The sequence below is a fragment of the Tenrec ecaudatus genome, chromosome 15, assembly GCF_050624435.1.
Source record: "Tenrec ecaudatus isolate mTenEca1 chromosome 15, mTenEca1.hap1, whole genome shotgun sequence".
Classification (NCBI taxonomy): Eukaryota; Metazoa; Chordata; class Mammalia; order Afrosoricida; family Tenrecidae; genus Tenrec; species Tenrec ecaudatus.
The window spans coordinates 46,646,331-46,663,795 of record NC_134544.1 but is presented as its reverse complement, the minus strand read 5'-3'; positions in this window follow the sequence as shown (position 1 = coordinate 46,663,795).

Genomic DNA, 17,465 nt, shown 5'->3' with positions numbered 1-17,465 from the left:
TCTTGAGTTCTAATCTCACCTCTGTCACTTGCTGCATCTGTGCCTTGGCCAAATTTTATTACCATTCTATTCCGCACTTTCAAAACTTTGAATAATAGATATAATCATATTACATACCTCTGTAAACTATTGATATTTATTGCAAGTAGTTACATGTTCAGAGAATCATCAAAGGTTCTAATGGGCAAATATATTTTTAATATTTTATTACAGAAAACTTCAGCAAAATTTACTGAAGTAATTTAAGTAATCTATTTTTTCATTAGTGAATATTTTGGAGTTAAAAGTCATTAATAACATTTTATATTGTTCTCAACTCCTCCATGGATAAAAATATATTCAATGTCTTTTTTGTCTACGATGAACTTTTATTTGTTGAATAAATAAATTTTATTTTGCCCTAGCTTTGTGAACAACAAGGAGTGCTTTTGCTAACCCCATAAGATCAGCTGCTTGAAGCCATCAGACATCTCTAAGGAAAGAAAAGAAAAAAGAGAAAGACTTTCAACTCCCTTAAATGGCACTTCTACTTTGTGCTTTGGGACATTGTGATACAGAATGAACTCAGTGGCAGGAGGTAGGGTTTTTTGGTGGGTGTGTATGTGTGTGTTGTGAGTGTGTGTCTTTGAACAGAAACTTCATTTCATCACCATTTTTCAGATTTGAAAAGTTCTATTCAATTTGTTGATGTTCAAAACACAATATGGTCTGAAAGAAATTATTCATAAAGTATAGTGTGGTGAAGAGATTTCCTTTATGTGTGACTGCTTGTCATGGCTCTAAAATGAAACAACACAAAACAAAAACAGAGGGAGTGCTTTTCTTCCTAAACCCCTGGTTCCCATACCAAAGCATTTACGACTTTTTCCCAGGGTTACTGATGGAGTTTACGTAAGCTGATAAATGGAGAAAGACTGAATTTGAAAGCATTTCATCTTGCATGATGGGCAATCAATACTTATGGAACATTCTGAACAAGATGGATTGATATAGTAGCCGCAACAATGGCTCAAATATAACCATGGAAGGATGGCCGAGGATCCACTGTTCTGTGCCCTGATCCATACGATGGCTATGAGCCAGAACCAACCCTATGACACCTAACAGCGACAAGTAAGCTGTATGTAACTTGTGGTTTGATTGTTTTTGTCTAACTCTGGATCACAACCTGCCCTGTATTTGATCTACTTTACTCACCCTGCCAGCATTAGGCAACAAATTAAGTAAGCTCTGTGAATTATGTAAATGAACAGTTGAGGGGGGGGTGTCATACCCTGAATTTGATAAAGAGTTTGCTTGTCCACCTCACTGAGTATTCTCAGACTGGCAGACAGCAGAAGGTAGGAAGAAAGCAGAAGAGAGAAAATATAAGCAAGAAACCCTCTAAAAGAGCTGTGATGTGAATCGCATGCTATAGCACGGAAGGCAGTGAAAGGCTTAGAAAGGGCCCTTGAGCAGAGGGGGCAGTAACAAGCTTAGAAGGAGTTCTGTGACACAGTGGCTGGAAGTGGGGAAGGCATGCTGCTAGGAATGTGGCTAAGAGAACTGAACAAAGCTGCTATACTAGTTATAACGAGAGCGGTTATAAAAATGGAGAGGCTAATATGAGGGAGGTGAAAACTGGAGAGGCCTGCTCTGAGAAGAAGCCTGTCTGCAGAAGGCCCTTGTAAGAGGGCTAGTGGAGGTCTACAGTCTGCGAAGGGGGATGGAGTGAACTACACAAAGAAGGGGCTGCATTCTCCCAAAGTGAGAGGGCAGAGTGAGCTGTCCTGCGCTAAAAAGGATAGTTACGTCTACACTTTCCAGGGAAGCTTTGCAAATTTCTGGATCCTGATCCTTGCTTGTAGTCTGTTGATCCTATGGTCAAGTTGTAAGTCTGTTGCTTCTTAAACACACCCGTGAACTATAAGTGCATTTTGCGAGTCCTGTGAGATGTTGCCGTAAATTGGTGAACCATTATGGGGAAAAATCTGTGAGTCAAAATCGACTTGAGGGGAATGAGTTTGGTTTTTATATGAGAAATGATAGAATGCTGCAGACAGATGGAATAACAGATAATATGGAAATTTGGGATACATCTGACATCTACCTAATAGGAATTGGCTTTTTGTTGATCGTGATATTTGAGGCTCTATGTTATATATTTGAGGTATCTTGATGCATTTAGTAGCTTTGGTGGTGTATGAGATTACAATTTGGACCGCTTTTTTTGCAAGATAAGTAGTTCTAACCATTAGTAGTCACTTCATCAAAGAAAGATGAGGTTTTCTATTAAATTGAAAGTAAAAATGGGTTTAAGGTTTATGGTGCCAACCTGGTCAATGAACACATGTGGGATTAATTGAAGGGCAGAGAGATAAATGCTCAGTGAGCCTCTCCTTTCTGGTCTCCTGTTCTCTGATGGCCGAGGCAGTTGCAGCTGCCTTAGCTAGTTCTCTGCCACAGCTTTCCAGGCTCACTTCCTGTGAGACATCCCTAAGCAGAAACCACATGGACCTACTCTGATGCAGCCCTGGGTGCTGGAGAAGCTTCGTGGAGCCCCTGCTGGTGCTGAAATGCTTACACACTCACTGATTCAGCTTTCCTCCTGCATTCAGTGTCATTGCATGTGTTTTGTGAATTTAAGGAGGACTTTGTAGTTGAAGTCAGACATATGGGTTAATGTCAGACTTATGGGCTTGGACTGAACTGGGTTGGGATGCTTAATGCACAATTACCATTTATATAAAACTCTCTCTTATAAAATATGAGTGTTCATGAAATTTGTTTCTCTAGTCTACCCAAACTAGCACATTGTGGTACCAGGGAGTGATCCGTTTGTTTAATCTCCCCTTCATAGAAGTGTTTCTTCTTTGGTTAGCCAGAAGTCAGATCTTTCCATGCAGTTGATTGGGTTGTTTTCTGGAAAGAACATGAGAAGTTAACATTTTGGTTATTATGTTTATTTGCAGTTTTGGGTTATTATAGTGTGAAATGGCAAAAATGAATGCTGTTTATGTATATTTTGAGCTCGGGGACAGAAATAGCCATTTGAATTTTTCAGACACCATGCTGCTTAAGGAAAGTATCTGACAGAAAGCCAGCATCTGGCTTAATGCTTTCAGAGGCCAAATCTCATACTTTTGTATAAATAGGATAGGCAAGATAAGGATTTAGACAAGCTAAATGAGGATTGCACTTGACTGTTTTAAGAACTGTTAAGTATCTGATTCTACTTTTTTATACTGTTTTCTTTTGCTTATTGATACAATGATGGCTAGAATTGTTTATTGCAGTGGTCTCATTCTGTGGGTTATGACCCCCTTTGGGGGGTGAAATGACCCTTTCACACGGTTTGCTTAAGACCACCAGAAAACACATATTTCCATTGGTCTTAGGAACTGAGATACCGCACCTCTTCAGGCAGGTCCGCCCACATGCAGATATGCGAATACTTGGTACAAAGACTGTTACCCATGCTACACCATACTTCAAGATAAAACCTCACTTATTTGTAATTAGAAATAAGTATTTCACACTATATAATTACATATTGTTTTGTGATTAATCACAATGTTCTAATTATGTTCAATTTGTAACAAAGTAAATGCATCCTACATATCATATATTTACATTATGATTAATAACAGTAGCAAAACTACTGTTAGGAAGTAGGAATGAAAATAATTTTATGGTTGGGGGTCACCACAACACGAGGGACTGTATTAAAGGGTTGTGGCTTTAGGGAGGCTGATAACTACTGGTTTATTGGGAAGTATGAAAATAGAGAACTTATAAGCTCACTTGCCTCAAGCCATTAGTTTGATATTTAGATGGGTTTAGGACACCCCAGTGCTTTGGAGTACCCAAGACCTTAGAAGGTGAAGAGACATGCTTAGGGCTGTTAACAGATCTGAAAAGAAAAAAAAAAGGAACTCTTTGTATTTGAAGTTTGATCTCTAGGGGTCTTTGTCAGAAGTTGGAAAAAATCTGGAACAATGAGAAATACTCCTTTCTACGACAGAACATTAAAGGGAGCCTGTGAGCAGGCTGAAATGCTTGCTAAGTGACCACTGGATCCACTTGTTGAGTGGATGTGGGAGAAATGCAGCAATAAAGAGAAGGGTTGAGTCTGTTCACTGACACCCGTGGACTTGCTTTATGGGGAAAAAAGAGAAGATGAGAGCAGGTGGACTGGTCTAAATTTCATGACCTAGCATGAGGAGGCTAGTCTTATTGAGTATTGGTGAGAGCCCATGGTCTAAAGGCAAGGTGACCAATGGGTACCCTGGGGAGGCTAAGTGAGGTAGGCCACATTGAGTTGACTAGAAACTGAACAGATGAAGAGAAGTTATTTGAGTCTATGAACTGGTGCATACTGCTGAAGACTCTATGGATGGCCTGTCCTGATTTGACTTTGCTTAAGGATGCAGACTCATAAGGTCCCAACTGGAATGAAGATTATTCACATCAAAGATCAGGGTTGTCTCCTCAGAGCACTGGGTTGATGTAAGTGGGCAGTATAGGCATTGAATACCCAAAAATGGGAGGACAAAGGCATGAAGTATTTGGGTTACAAACTTTCATAGGTGGGGCAATATATTCACAGGATTATAGGATTAAAGTGTAGGTGTTACTTAACTGAAATTGTTAGGCATAGGATATTTTTGTTTTGTTCATTTATAAAATGTAATGTTTAAATGAAGGTGGCACATTTTTGATGTGCACATTTTAGATTTATCCTATTGGTACAGATATGGTTTTATTATTGTTTGTTTGAAAATTATATATATGGCTAAAGAATTGTGTACAGTTGCCAAGTTGGCAAAGGTTGGATTGTGATAGCTATGGTTCATGGTGCCAATCTGGCCAATTAACATATGTGGGATTAATTGAAGGGCAGAGAGATAAATGGTTTGGTGAGCTTTGCCTTTCTGGTCTCTTGTTCTCTGATGGTCCAATTAGTTGTGGCTGCCTTAGATAGTTCTCTGCTTCAGCTTGCAAGGCTCACTTCCTGTGAGACATCCCTGAGGAAAAGTGACATGGACCTACCATGATGCAGACCTGGGTGCTGGAAAAGCTGTGTGGAGACCCCTGTCAGCACTGAGATGCTTACATACTCACTTATTTGGCTTTCCTCCTGCATTCGGTGCCATTGTATGTATTTTGTGAGTTTGAGGAGTACTTTGTAGAACGATGTTGGACATATGGACTAATGTTGAACTTATTGACTTGGACTTGACTGGGTTGGGATGCTTAATGTACAATTACCCTTTATATAAAACATTAGTGTTTATGAATTTTGTTTTCTGTAACCTACCCAGACTAACACAATGGGTTACCTTGTGTTTGGTTATCATTACTTAGGACAACAAAAAGAGGCCCTAGAATTAATACAAATTTTATATGTCATTAATTCTTTAGAGGAACATATAAATATGGAGGCAACCCAAGGGATCCAAGGTAATATTTTTTGCAATGCCTGGAATGTGTAAATAAATCCCTTACCACTTGTTTTGAATGATATTTGAAGGCAGAAATTTCCCTGAATTAAACAATAATTTTAGTTCTAAAAATTAACATTAGTATTTTTTTAACAATTTATTAGGGGCTCATACAACTCTTATCACAGTTCATACATATACATACATCAGTTGTATAAAGCACATCTGTACAGTCTTTGCCCTAATCATTTTTTTCTCCTCTTTTCTTTTTTTACATTTTATTAGGGACTCATACAACTCTTATCACAATCCATACATATACATACATCAATTGTATAAAGCACATCCATACATTCCCTGCCCCAATCATTCTCAAAGCATTTGCTCTCCACTTAAGCCCTTTGCATCAGGTCCTCTTTTTTTTCCCCTCCCTCCCCTTTCCCCCCTCCCTCATGTCCCCTTGGTAATTTATACATCATTATTTTGTCATATCTTGCCCTATCCTTAGTCTCCCTTCCCCCCCTTCTCTGCTGTCTCTCTCCCAGGGAAGAGGTCGCATGTGGATCCTTCTAATCAGTTCCCCCTTTCCAACCCACTCACCCTCCACTAATTCCATCATAATGGGATCATGATCTTTTTTCCCCTTGCTTATGTAATGTATGCTTCAGAATGTATGCTGCCATATTGAAAGATGTTTTATGTGTGAAACAATGATTTCTCCAAAGTTGTCTCCCCCAAATTTATACCAAACTCAAGACACTGGTAAATGACTGTACATTAGGAAGTCAATCAAAGTAGGTCAGAGGTTATTCTCCTTAAGGGTATCGGCCATCTAGATGGACCATACTGTATAGTCTGACTCACCCTATGTAGGGCCTACTCTCTTCTGATACTGTTCCCTTGAAGGAGTGCCTGAATGCAAGCCGGGGACCACTCAAGGATGACTAAAGTTAGGCTACTGTATTGAGTCTAGAGTCCGCTCATCTTACCACATATGTACCCTTATTGCCTCCCTGTACTATTGTGTGTACACCCCGAGGTCACCCCCCTCCTATTGCTTGTATTGCCTATGTTATAACCCCTTCCCATGATGTAGGTCATTATCTATAATCAGAGGGCTTGCATGCCCCCAAAGTTGAATAGACTTTGGTTAGAAATAAAACCTCACAAGAGCTCTCTCCTGCCCTCTTGTCTCCCACCTCCAAGTGTACCACCAAGAGGAGCTGAGGTGAGCATGCTACTATGAAATGTGTCTGACTCCTTTATTTTACTCTCTCTCTCCCATCTCTCCCATTTCTCTATGAGTTTACTATAATCTTTATACATCTTAACCATACAATTGCGCCTACTGAACCTGTGAGTAGTTGTGAGGGGCTGACTACACCCACAGTTTTATATCCTATTTCTAATTTGAAATTGATATCTGTGCAGGTATACTTCTCTGAGAAGTTGGAAAAATTATTTTATCATAGAAGTGATTTGCATAATGAATTAGAACCTTACTGCAGAGCTCTTGAAATGTTATTACAGCGAAACAGACTCTACGGTGACCCTCTGGTGATCATCTCCTGTGATTCATGTCCTTGTGTCATCTCATATCTCATGTATTTGTCATCGTGCCTGTGACTTGGTTTTAGAACACTACAGGTCACCATTTGGATTATTGTGTGTATGGTCACAAAACATAGACTGAATTGGCCATTTTATTCAGAATTGTTTTTCACATATTCCCAGTTTTTTAGTCAGCAACCTGTTGTGAAATGCCACGTGGAAAAAGTCATGTAGCAAGGAGGTGATAGCAATTGCCAGCTAAAGTCAGCAGGAAAAAAAATGAAAAGAAAAACTGAGACATTCAGTCTGGAATCCTGAAGAGAACTGAATTCTGCCAACAAGAATATGAACTAGGAAGCAGACCCTTCCTTAGCCATGAAAGAAAGCTCAAGTGCCACTTTGTGGAAACCGAAGCAGATGGTCCATGAATAAAGTTTACATTCTGATTTATAGAAAATCTGAGATTTTATATGTGTGTATTCTGGTATTATTTTAATGCTCAACTGGGAGCTAACACATTGATTATCATACATAATTTCTATTTGTAACATTTTATCCAGGGATCATCTTTTTTATAGCTTAAAATAAATTCTGCCTTCCTATATATCCATGGAAGCATATGATTTACAACATCTAGGTGAAATAGCTAGCTTTATTTTATCACTTTTTATTTTGATTTGTAATCACACGACTATAGAAAATAACTCTTATTATATCAGCATATATTTAAACACAATCTATGGATATATCAATAACATAGTTTAATATTTAAATATTGTTTGTTTATACATAGTATATATGTGAGAGAAAGACAGGGCTTTCTATTTGTGCTAAGAGTTACAGGCTCGGAAACCCACAGGGCTAGTTCCACTCTGTCTGAGAGGCTTGTCATGAGTAGGCATCAACTCTATTACAGTGCATTTAATGTTTGGAGTTCACACTGTGTAGAAACGCACATACACATGCACACTTGGTGCTCAAAAAGTTCATAGACCAATGGAATTTAAAGATACAGAAATTTTCCAGTGCATTTTTTGAAATCCCTGTCTTATATAAGTTAAACAATGAAACAAACAAAAATTCTGGCCCATTTCTATTTTAAATAGCAATGAAACACAATCATGATGAATTTCTCATTTTAAAAACTTTCTTTTGCTAGATATACCATAAACTTTGTTTCTCTTGTGTACTGTGATACTCCTTAATTCTTTATACACAAAACATTGAATTTTAGTTTATTTTGGCATGAAGTGTCCAGTTTCTCATGAGATTTAACTGGTGCTTAATTTTTTCCACTGCCTTTTTAAAGACATAGATTTAATTGCTCTTTAATTTGTTGATTATTTTTATATTTGTACATTTTTCCATTATGTGGTGGTGCAGTTTTGTGCTTATTTATGCCCTTGAGAAAATTCAATTCATACAGACAACGAAAATTTATAGACCTAATTTAACAGCAGAAAAGGTATGTGGAAAAATCCATTAAATTGCTGAAAAGTCTAAGGAGATATAGAAGGACCTAGAAATAAATTTCCAGAATGAGAAAAATTGGAAAATCCTGTCAAACTATTGCACAATTACATTTATTGGAGAGACATATCTGACTCACTTCTATTTTTATTCTGTATAAGTGCTTACATTAAGGGAAATATATTGTGTATATTAATATACGTTACTTTATGTAACATTTTATTTACTCTCCTGATGTCTTCATTTACTGAATATTATATCCAGTGCTAGTAGAGTAGGTATTATTTCATTTTAAACACTGTTAATTGCACAAAAATATATGAAAGACCAATATATGATAATGTAACTACTTTTCTTAAAATCTAATTTGTATTTTATCTTATCCTAAGAGTTCCTTTGTATGTGTTGTCCTATTCCATTTACTAAATCAGGTGAAAATTAAGACACTTGAGATTATCAACTTCAACAAAACGTTTTGAAGAAAACAATAATGGAAGAAGGGAAAGGTAAATGACTTTAACTTTATCATAAGAAAATAAGTTTTGTTTAAAGATTAAAGTCGTCTAGAATGTTTAAGATATATTTTATCATGTGTGAATATAACTTAAGTGTTTTTTAACAGTTAATTTTTCTTGGAGCAAAGGATTCAGTATTGTAGAATAAGCATTGCTTTCACTGCTATTTCAAAACCCACTTTAAATACATATGGATTTCATATAAATTAGAGAGTCTATTTCTGGATTTTCTTTTTATTACCTGAGCAATTTGCCTTCTCTTTACAGTAGTAAATTCATTTCATGACAGTATATCTTTAGTGATTTTTATAGTAAATTCAACTGAATAGCTCTTGTTTTAAAAGATGTCTCATTTTTTCCCTCCCACACAGTGTTCTTCTAAGAGAAATTTCATACTAACTCATCATGTGTACATAGGAAACCAAACTCCCTGCCATCAGTCAATGCTGACTCCTAGTGACTCCTGGGGGGGGGGGGGGGGTTCAGCAACTGTAACTGTTCACTCGAGTAGAACGCCTAGTCTTTCTCACACGGAGGTATGGGTGGTTTCTAACTGCTGACCACGTGAATCGCAGCCCAACACATGACCACTATGCTGCCAGGGATCCTCTTCATATAAATGAACAGAACTCTACTGAAAACTGGATGGGAATGTTAAGGTTGACTTAGCTTTCAATTGTAGGATATGCATACAAAGACTATCAATAAGGAAGACTGATGAACTGAGGCATATGAATTGTTGTGTTGACCATACTATGGAAATTACCACTGACTGCCAGATGAAAGAAAAGATTGGTTTGGGAAGAAATACTGCCAATGTGAAAAGTTTTCATCTCACCTTCTTTGGACATGTCACTAAGAGGGCCCAGACCCTGTAGGAGGACATCATATAACAGGTTAGCAAGCAGGAAAGCCCTCAATGAAGTAGTGGTCATGTGGTTTCAATAATGAACTCAAATATAGCAATAATTGTGAGGAAGGTACAGAATTAGACAGTGTTACCCTCTGTTGCACTCCACTGTGAGACAGAACTGACTTGATGTCATCTAATAGCAAGACTATCCCTCATCTGTGAGTCAAGAATGACAAGATTAACTTCACAAAGATATTGTGGATTTTAAAAGAGATGATTATTTTAAGTGCTTACCTGAAAACCTGGCACCAAATATTCATTGTATATATATGGCTGAAAGAGTGACATGGAGTGATTTACTGATCTTTCACATCCATTTTCTAGATGACTATGAGTTGATTGATTTCATCTTTGAAATATTTCTGAAAACTGCAACTCTAAGCCCAGTTTCCCATGTCATAACAAAGACGGATGACTGACTCTGGAAAATGATCTTGTACAACATAAAAGTCATAGGTTTCTGTGATGATGACTAACATGCGTGGACATTTTTCTTTGTCTTTTAATATTGATATATTAATGGCTTTCCATATGCATGTGCCTTTATGTTGGGACATTCCTCCCATTGAAGGGTAAAGTTTATTATCTATTCCCTTAAATCCAAGCTCAGTTTGCAACTTGCTTTGACCAGTAAGATTTATCAAATTTGGTGTGCAAGTTCTAGAACCTAAGCCACAGAAGCCCTTACTGTTTTCATCCATACCTTCTGAGAAACTATATTATAAAAGCCTGAAGTCGCCTAAAATTTGAGAAAGGCATTCAAGTTTTACCTAGCTACTCTCACATATGTGACATTGGGCCCTTCAATCCACATACATTATAATCATCAAAGTAGTCCCTGCAGAAGAAGTAGCCAATTACTGAGTAGTGTTTTGCAAAATAAATAATTGCTTTATGGTGGTGTGTTTCACAGCAACGGGGAGATGAAACAAAGTAACCTCAGATGTTGTGAAAGGTAAGTGCTATGCCCATTTATTCAGTCATTATAGACAATAGTTACCTTTTCTCCAAAGGGGAGCACATAGAGTATAAAAGAAAGGACCATTCATACACATACATATCTACAGGGTTATGACAATATAAAGTTAGTTCTCTGCTAAATAAAGTTTGAAGAAAAAAATAAGACAAAGTGAAGAAAGAGCCAGTAAGTCTAAAAATGGAATAAAAATTAAAATAGCACAAATAAAAACAATAATAAAAGATTAAAGCAATTATTTTATAGAATATACATGCAAAGGAAAGAAATCTCACAAAGATATAACAGGTTAGACAAAAATGAATATATATTAAAAGTAAACAGATGATTGTTTTAAGTGTTTATCTGAAACTGAAACCAAGTACTCATTGAGTATATGACTGAAATATGAATCTAATTTTGTCAGAATATAATATATATTATATACATAAAAAGAAAAGCTAATAAATGTAGACAAATAGGATGACCAAACAAATAAAAAAGAGAAATGACTAAAGAAGACAAAATAAGTAAAATATTAATATAAACATTTCCTCTTTTCAATAAAAAGAGATTATTTCAATGGATGACAAAAGCACAATTTTAAATGGTTTTCCCTTTTATTTCAATAATGTGACAAGAATGAGTGTTACCTTTTCCCCTGAAATTTTGTTCTTGTTTTTAACCATATTTAGTGAATTTCCTCATTGTGACTTATTTCCCAACCCAACTTTCCACGTTTTAGGTTGATGATACATATACATGCAACATATTATCCCCTTGATTTTAAGATATTATTCAAATCATGTGTAAGTTTTTTGTTAATAGAAATCCCCTTACACATTTTACTCACTTCTTTCCTTAAAAGTTCTGTTTATCAGTTTTGTTTTCTGAGTTGTTCTTTGGTGCAGCTTTCTCCTACTAGGGGATTCATTATCTTGGGTTTCCTTGTTGGAAATAATTGAATTCCAGTTCCAATTCTGATACTTGTTGGCTTCCTAGGTGATTAATTTCTCTTAGTCTCATAGTTTTTGACCGAAAACATTATTTTTTTATTAACAGTCTCATGATTATTAAAATTAGCAAGTTACACAAGTGACTATAAGAACCTGAAAGGGATTGGTATCACTTATTATGAAGTTAGGATTTTAGGAATAGTAGGTTTGAGATGTCGAGTTTAGATGATCAGCTTCAACTTTCAGCACCAGATAGGAGGACAGCACCAAACGAAAAAGGCAACCTGTACTCCAAAACCAGGAACCCGGAGACTAGTTTGTGAGGAGAGAAACTGGACTTTCCGGTTGAGTATACAAAATATGCTTCTGTGTTCTTGATAATCTTCCTCACTGTGTTAAATGTTGCACTGTATTAACGCATTATAAATAATTCTTTAGTGGGTCAGCTTCTCTGCCGTTTCGTTTTCTTTCAGGGAACTGCGTGCAGTTATGAAGCTTCATCTTCTGGCAGACCACCTATTTCCTGCATCTCTGTTTCTGGGAGATGTTTTGTAATAGTTTCTCCTGTGCAGAATGAGTCCTTTCTTCCATTTTATAATTAGCTCCCTAGCCACAGAGTTTGACTCCAGAGTGTTTTCCATCACGCCCCAAATTCCGGAGCTTCTTTTCTGGCTTATCAGAAAAACTTACCTTTTTTGTTTCTCTATTTACTGTGTTTATGAAATAAAGTTAGGGAAGAAAGCCATCCCTCTAGGCACGACAATATGTTTATCCTGAGTAGAACACTTAGCAAGGCTATTTTTTTAAAGCAGAAGGCAGGTATAAGGGTCTCTCTGAATTCATGATTGTTTTTACTTATTTTGTGAAAAATATTTCTTAAATTAGACTTCTACACATATATTTATTGGTGAGTGGGTCAGAATTTTTGCATAGATCTATTGTTTTCTTTTATGATATACAATTTAAAGAAATGAAAAATTAATCTTAGTTAATTTTCACAAGCATACATATGAGTAGTGTGCACATTTATTTTGATTTATTCTGACACCCAGGATTCTGTAGACTATAGAAATACTTCATGTTGAGGATATATATATATATATATATATATTAAAAACAGAATTTTTAAAAAGCTCTTTATTTGTTTACTTACACAAAACAACTTTATCACCTTCGAAATACTCTCCAGTATACTTAATATATTGTCAAATCTGCGATCCCATTCTTGAAAACATTTTTCAAACTCATCTGTTTGGATGACTGACAGCATCTCCCTTGTATTTTTCTTCACCTCTTCTACATTGTCAAATCGCTGTCCTTTCATGTCCCTCCTCATTTGCAGAAACAAAAGGAAGTCACACAGAGTGAGCTCAGGTGAGTAGGTGCATGAGACAAGAGAGGCATGTTGGTGCACAGAGATGGCTGTGTGAGCAGGTGCATTGTAATGATGGCAAAATCAGTCTCCTGTCTGCCACAAAGCAGGCCTTTTTTTGTTGCACACTGTTAAGCAATATTTTCAAAACCTCTAAATAGAAAGCTTCATTAACAATCTAACCTGGTTGAAAGAACTCCAAATCCACTCCCACCTTACATTAAAAAAAAAAAAAGGAACATCATTTGAAGGGAGTTATATATATCTCCCCTGGTGGTGCTGTGACTTAGGTATTGTCCTACTAATCACAAGATCAACAGTTCAAACCCACCAGCTGCTCCACGGGAGAAGTATAAAGAGGATAAAGTATCTTCTTCCTAAGATTTAATGTCTGAAAAATGCTCTGAGTCAGAATCAATGTGAAGGAGCAGTTTCACTTAGTCGATATAGATAGATGATAAATATCTTAGCAGTACAACTGCAATATATTATTTTCCCTCATTTAACTGAACCATCATAGATACATCTGGTAACCCACTTAAAACAGGAAAACATTAATTGTAAAATGAGAAACACATATAATTTTCTATATGGGAAATGGACACACACACATTCATGCTGCCCATTTTAACCTTTATAGTACTCAAATCTATCTTAAAGCAATAATTTATAAGGCAATCCTGGTGAGCCAGTGTGAAAATGTGGCCTGTGTACCCATGGTCATGCCATGAGTAATTGAGGAAGAATCTGCAGGGAGTAGATTTCAGGAATATGCATCTTAATAAACAGATCAGGTAATTCTTTGTGCACACAAAAGCCATCTGTGAACCAAGTATATTTGCAATATTGGAACAGCTGTTTCCAACATTTTCACCACCAAGGAAATCTCAGCATTCAATTTTCTTCAATGAGTAAAAAAGTTCAATATGTCATAGTTTTTTATTTTTTAATGATTGATATTTTATAAATACTGAAAATATAGTTTCTTAACCAGCCTATGGGCTCTGCAGTCAAAACCTATCCTAGTTTTATGCTACATTTTTTGTTATTATCAAATGTGGTTATTCAGAATTTTTGAAAAAAATGTTTCATAGTAGGTACAAAATTTTAAATAGGTGAAGATTTAGTTGTGATTCAAAACTGTATTACTGTAAAATCATCAAAACATTTATTAACCAAGAATATTAAAATAAGTTATTGCTTCAAAATATATCTTACATGTACATCCATACATTTCTGAAGGTAGTAGTTCCTAATATTTCCCCCAAATAATTCTGAGCCCTTAGACTGATCCCTCATTGATCAGCATTGTTGACATCCTCAAGAGCCTCTGATCCTGTTCTTGTTCAATATTGTTTGAATTCTGGGAACAAACATTTGACAGAGCAAGAGCAGGGCTGAAGATGAATGGGGTTAAATTTCTCAATGAAATTCCCAGAGGTCAGGGTTGCTATGCTTAGCAGGGTGTATTTTCATGCTGGAAAAATTAAAGTTGCCTAAAACAACTTACCTGAACCTTTCTCAAAATTGCCATTTTCATTGACTTAACACTTCTTCCTACTAAGCCACCATTGGTCCTTGCACTTGTCAAGAAAAGATTACCCCTTTAGAATTGACCTATGAGAGTCACCATAACCTTCTGTCACATGGCCTTTGTAAGGATGGCCCTGGACTGGGCATTATTTTGTCCATAGAGACACTATGAGTCGGAATAGACTTGACCCCACTTAAGAACAATATCATTAACCTTCTGAACTAACTATCTGCTTCCAATTTAACTATTCCAGCAGATTTTCTCAAAAATGAGTGTTTCAATGGGAACTTGCTCTTGGCATCTGATTCCTAAATCTAAGACCCATTCCTGGTGAGAGCTCATTTGAGAAAATCTTACCAATATTAGATTCAACCTTGCTTACAGGAGTGATGGAAAGGTCAGCTCTTTGAACTAACTGATCTTTGCTCAGTATCTTTGGTACCCACTGAGCTGAAAGCTTGCTGAGATCAAGAATTTCACTTAAAATTAAAACAGTCAAACCACGGGAGGCACCCAATTAAGTAGCTATCTCATCAATGATAACCCTACAGTCTACTGTTAGTTCCTGGACATATGAAGCAATAGTTTCTTCAGTCATTGAAGCTGATGGTGTATATACTTAAAGCTCATCATTGAGGTCTTTATGATTTCTTTTTTTAAATTACTTGATCCTTCTAAAATTTACTGTTTTATGTGGAGCTGCAAGCTTGTAATTTGGCACAAAGTTTCCATGACTTGAAAAGATGCCTCTTTCCATTTTCCTAGAAATTTGACATTAGTTTTGACCTAAAAGGTGTGTTTTGATTTTTTAACAGCACATAAAATCACCTATTGTTGGAAGACATTCTAAAGAGTCTGAAAATGCACTTAATGTCACCAAGTCAATTCAGACTCATGGTGACTCTATGGAGCAAAGTAGAACTGCCCTGTTGGGTTTCTAAGGCTATAAATCCGTCAGCAGAACCCTCAGCTTTCTGATTTAGATTGGTTGGTGGGTCTGCAGCTTACTGTGGCTTGCAGTCCAACTTAGTCACCAGGTATAATGCTTAGATCAATAGTGAGTCCTATTTTGTTTGGATCAACCCATGCATATGTGAACTAGAAACAGTATTATATCATTTTAACTTAACCTTGTAAATGCTGAAAATATGCTTTTTTAAAATGTTCAGCATTCTGCATTGATTATATACTATTTAGTTTGCAGATTGTATGCATTTTACTCCCAGGAAGAGTTACTCTCTTGAACATCTACTAGGAAATTTCTATTTTGTCTTTATAGGGTTACTATGTGTTGGTGTCTTCTCCATGTCAGTGGAGAATTAGGTGTATTTTATTTATTTTTATTATTTAAAACCTTAACTTTTCACTTTTCTTAATATACTAGAAATTCATAGCTGCAAATTGTGTACTAGAGTTATAACCTGTTTTTATAATTTTCAGAGTAATAATTCATTATTTCAGTTTATTTATTTCTCACTGCTTTATTACCAAAGTTGCTTTTTCCACTGATTTGAGCCACACACCTTCTTTTAAGTAGACTTATGAAATTAATGAGAATTTTTCATTTAAGAAGATAACAAGATAGGAGGGAAAAGTCTTAACTATTATAGAAATAGCTATACTAATGAAGACACAGAACTAAAGACTAGCAGTGTTAAATAAGAACCTAAAGCCAGTTATACAATTAGATATAAATATTTATAGTTCCTAGTATAATGCTTCCTTTTATCTCTGGTTGACTTTGAATAAAAAACAGGGCTAAATTTCATGTGTACCATTTATGATGACTTTTATTAATACAAAAGCAAATGAAAAGAGTTATATAGACTAAAAATTAATATCTAATGTCAGATGCTTACTAATAGGTATTTTCAGGCACCTTGTGATATATTGGTCATGAGTTGAACTATGTCCCCAGTGTCCGCAGTTCTAAACCACCAGCTGCTCCACAGGACAAAGAAGGAACTTTCTACCCTCTTAAGGAGTTATAGTCTCAGAAACTCACAAGGGTACCTCTACCCGGCCCTGTAGGGTCTCTCTGAATTAGCATCAGCTCAGTGACAGTAAGTTGATCAGTTGTTTTTTTTTTTACTAAAAGGTATTAATAGATACCTTCAAAATATTTATCCTTATATATCACAATGTATCCATTGTGGAAGATGTAACGTACAAGAGAGGGGAAATAACGATCCTTTAGTATATGAAACTAATATAAATAAGAGAAACAAATGACAAAAAATGGCCAAAGACAAATCTTAAAATCTACCTTTAAAAGATTTGTGGCTCAAATACAGTGAATATATGAACTATACATATAGGGAATACATAAAGAGAAAAGAATATATGAGAAAATTATGGTAAAAATAACACTCAGATAAATTAATAATCTAGGGTAAAAATTTATTTTATCACTTTATGCGCTTAAGTAATTAACTATTTGCTCATTGCATTGTGTTAAAATGCCAACCCCATATAAGCAACAGCTTATGAATTAGAAATTTTCACTTAAAAATACATTTTACCCTGTTTAGCCATGTTAACCTGAAGCCATAAATACACATATGTATTTAAACCATTATGCACAGTATACATATATATACCATTGGCTGCTAACCACAGGTTTAAAGGCAGCAGTTCCCACTGTAGGAGAAAAATGTAATGATCAGTTTCCATAAAGAGTATAGCCTCAGAATTTCAAACAATTGATCAGCCAAGTGGCCATTTAGGTAATACCTTAGGTGTCTCTCCACCCAGAGCCATGGCTAAAGAAGAAAAG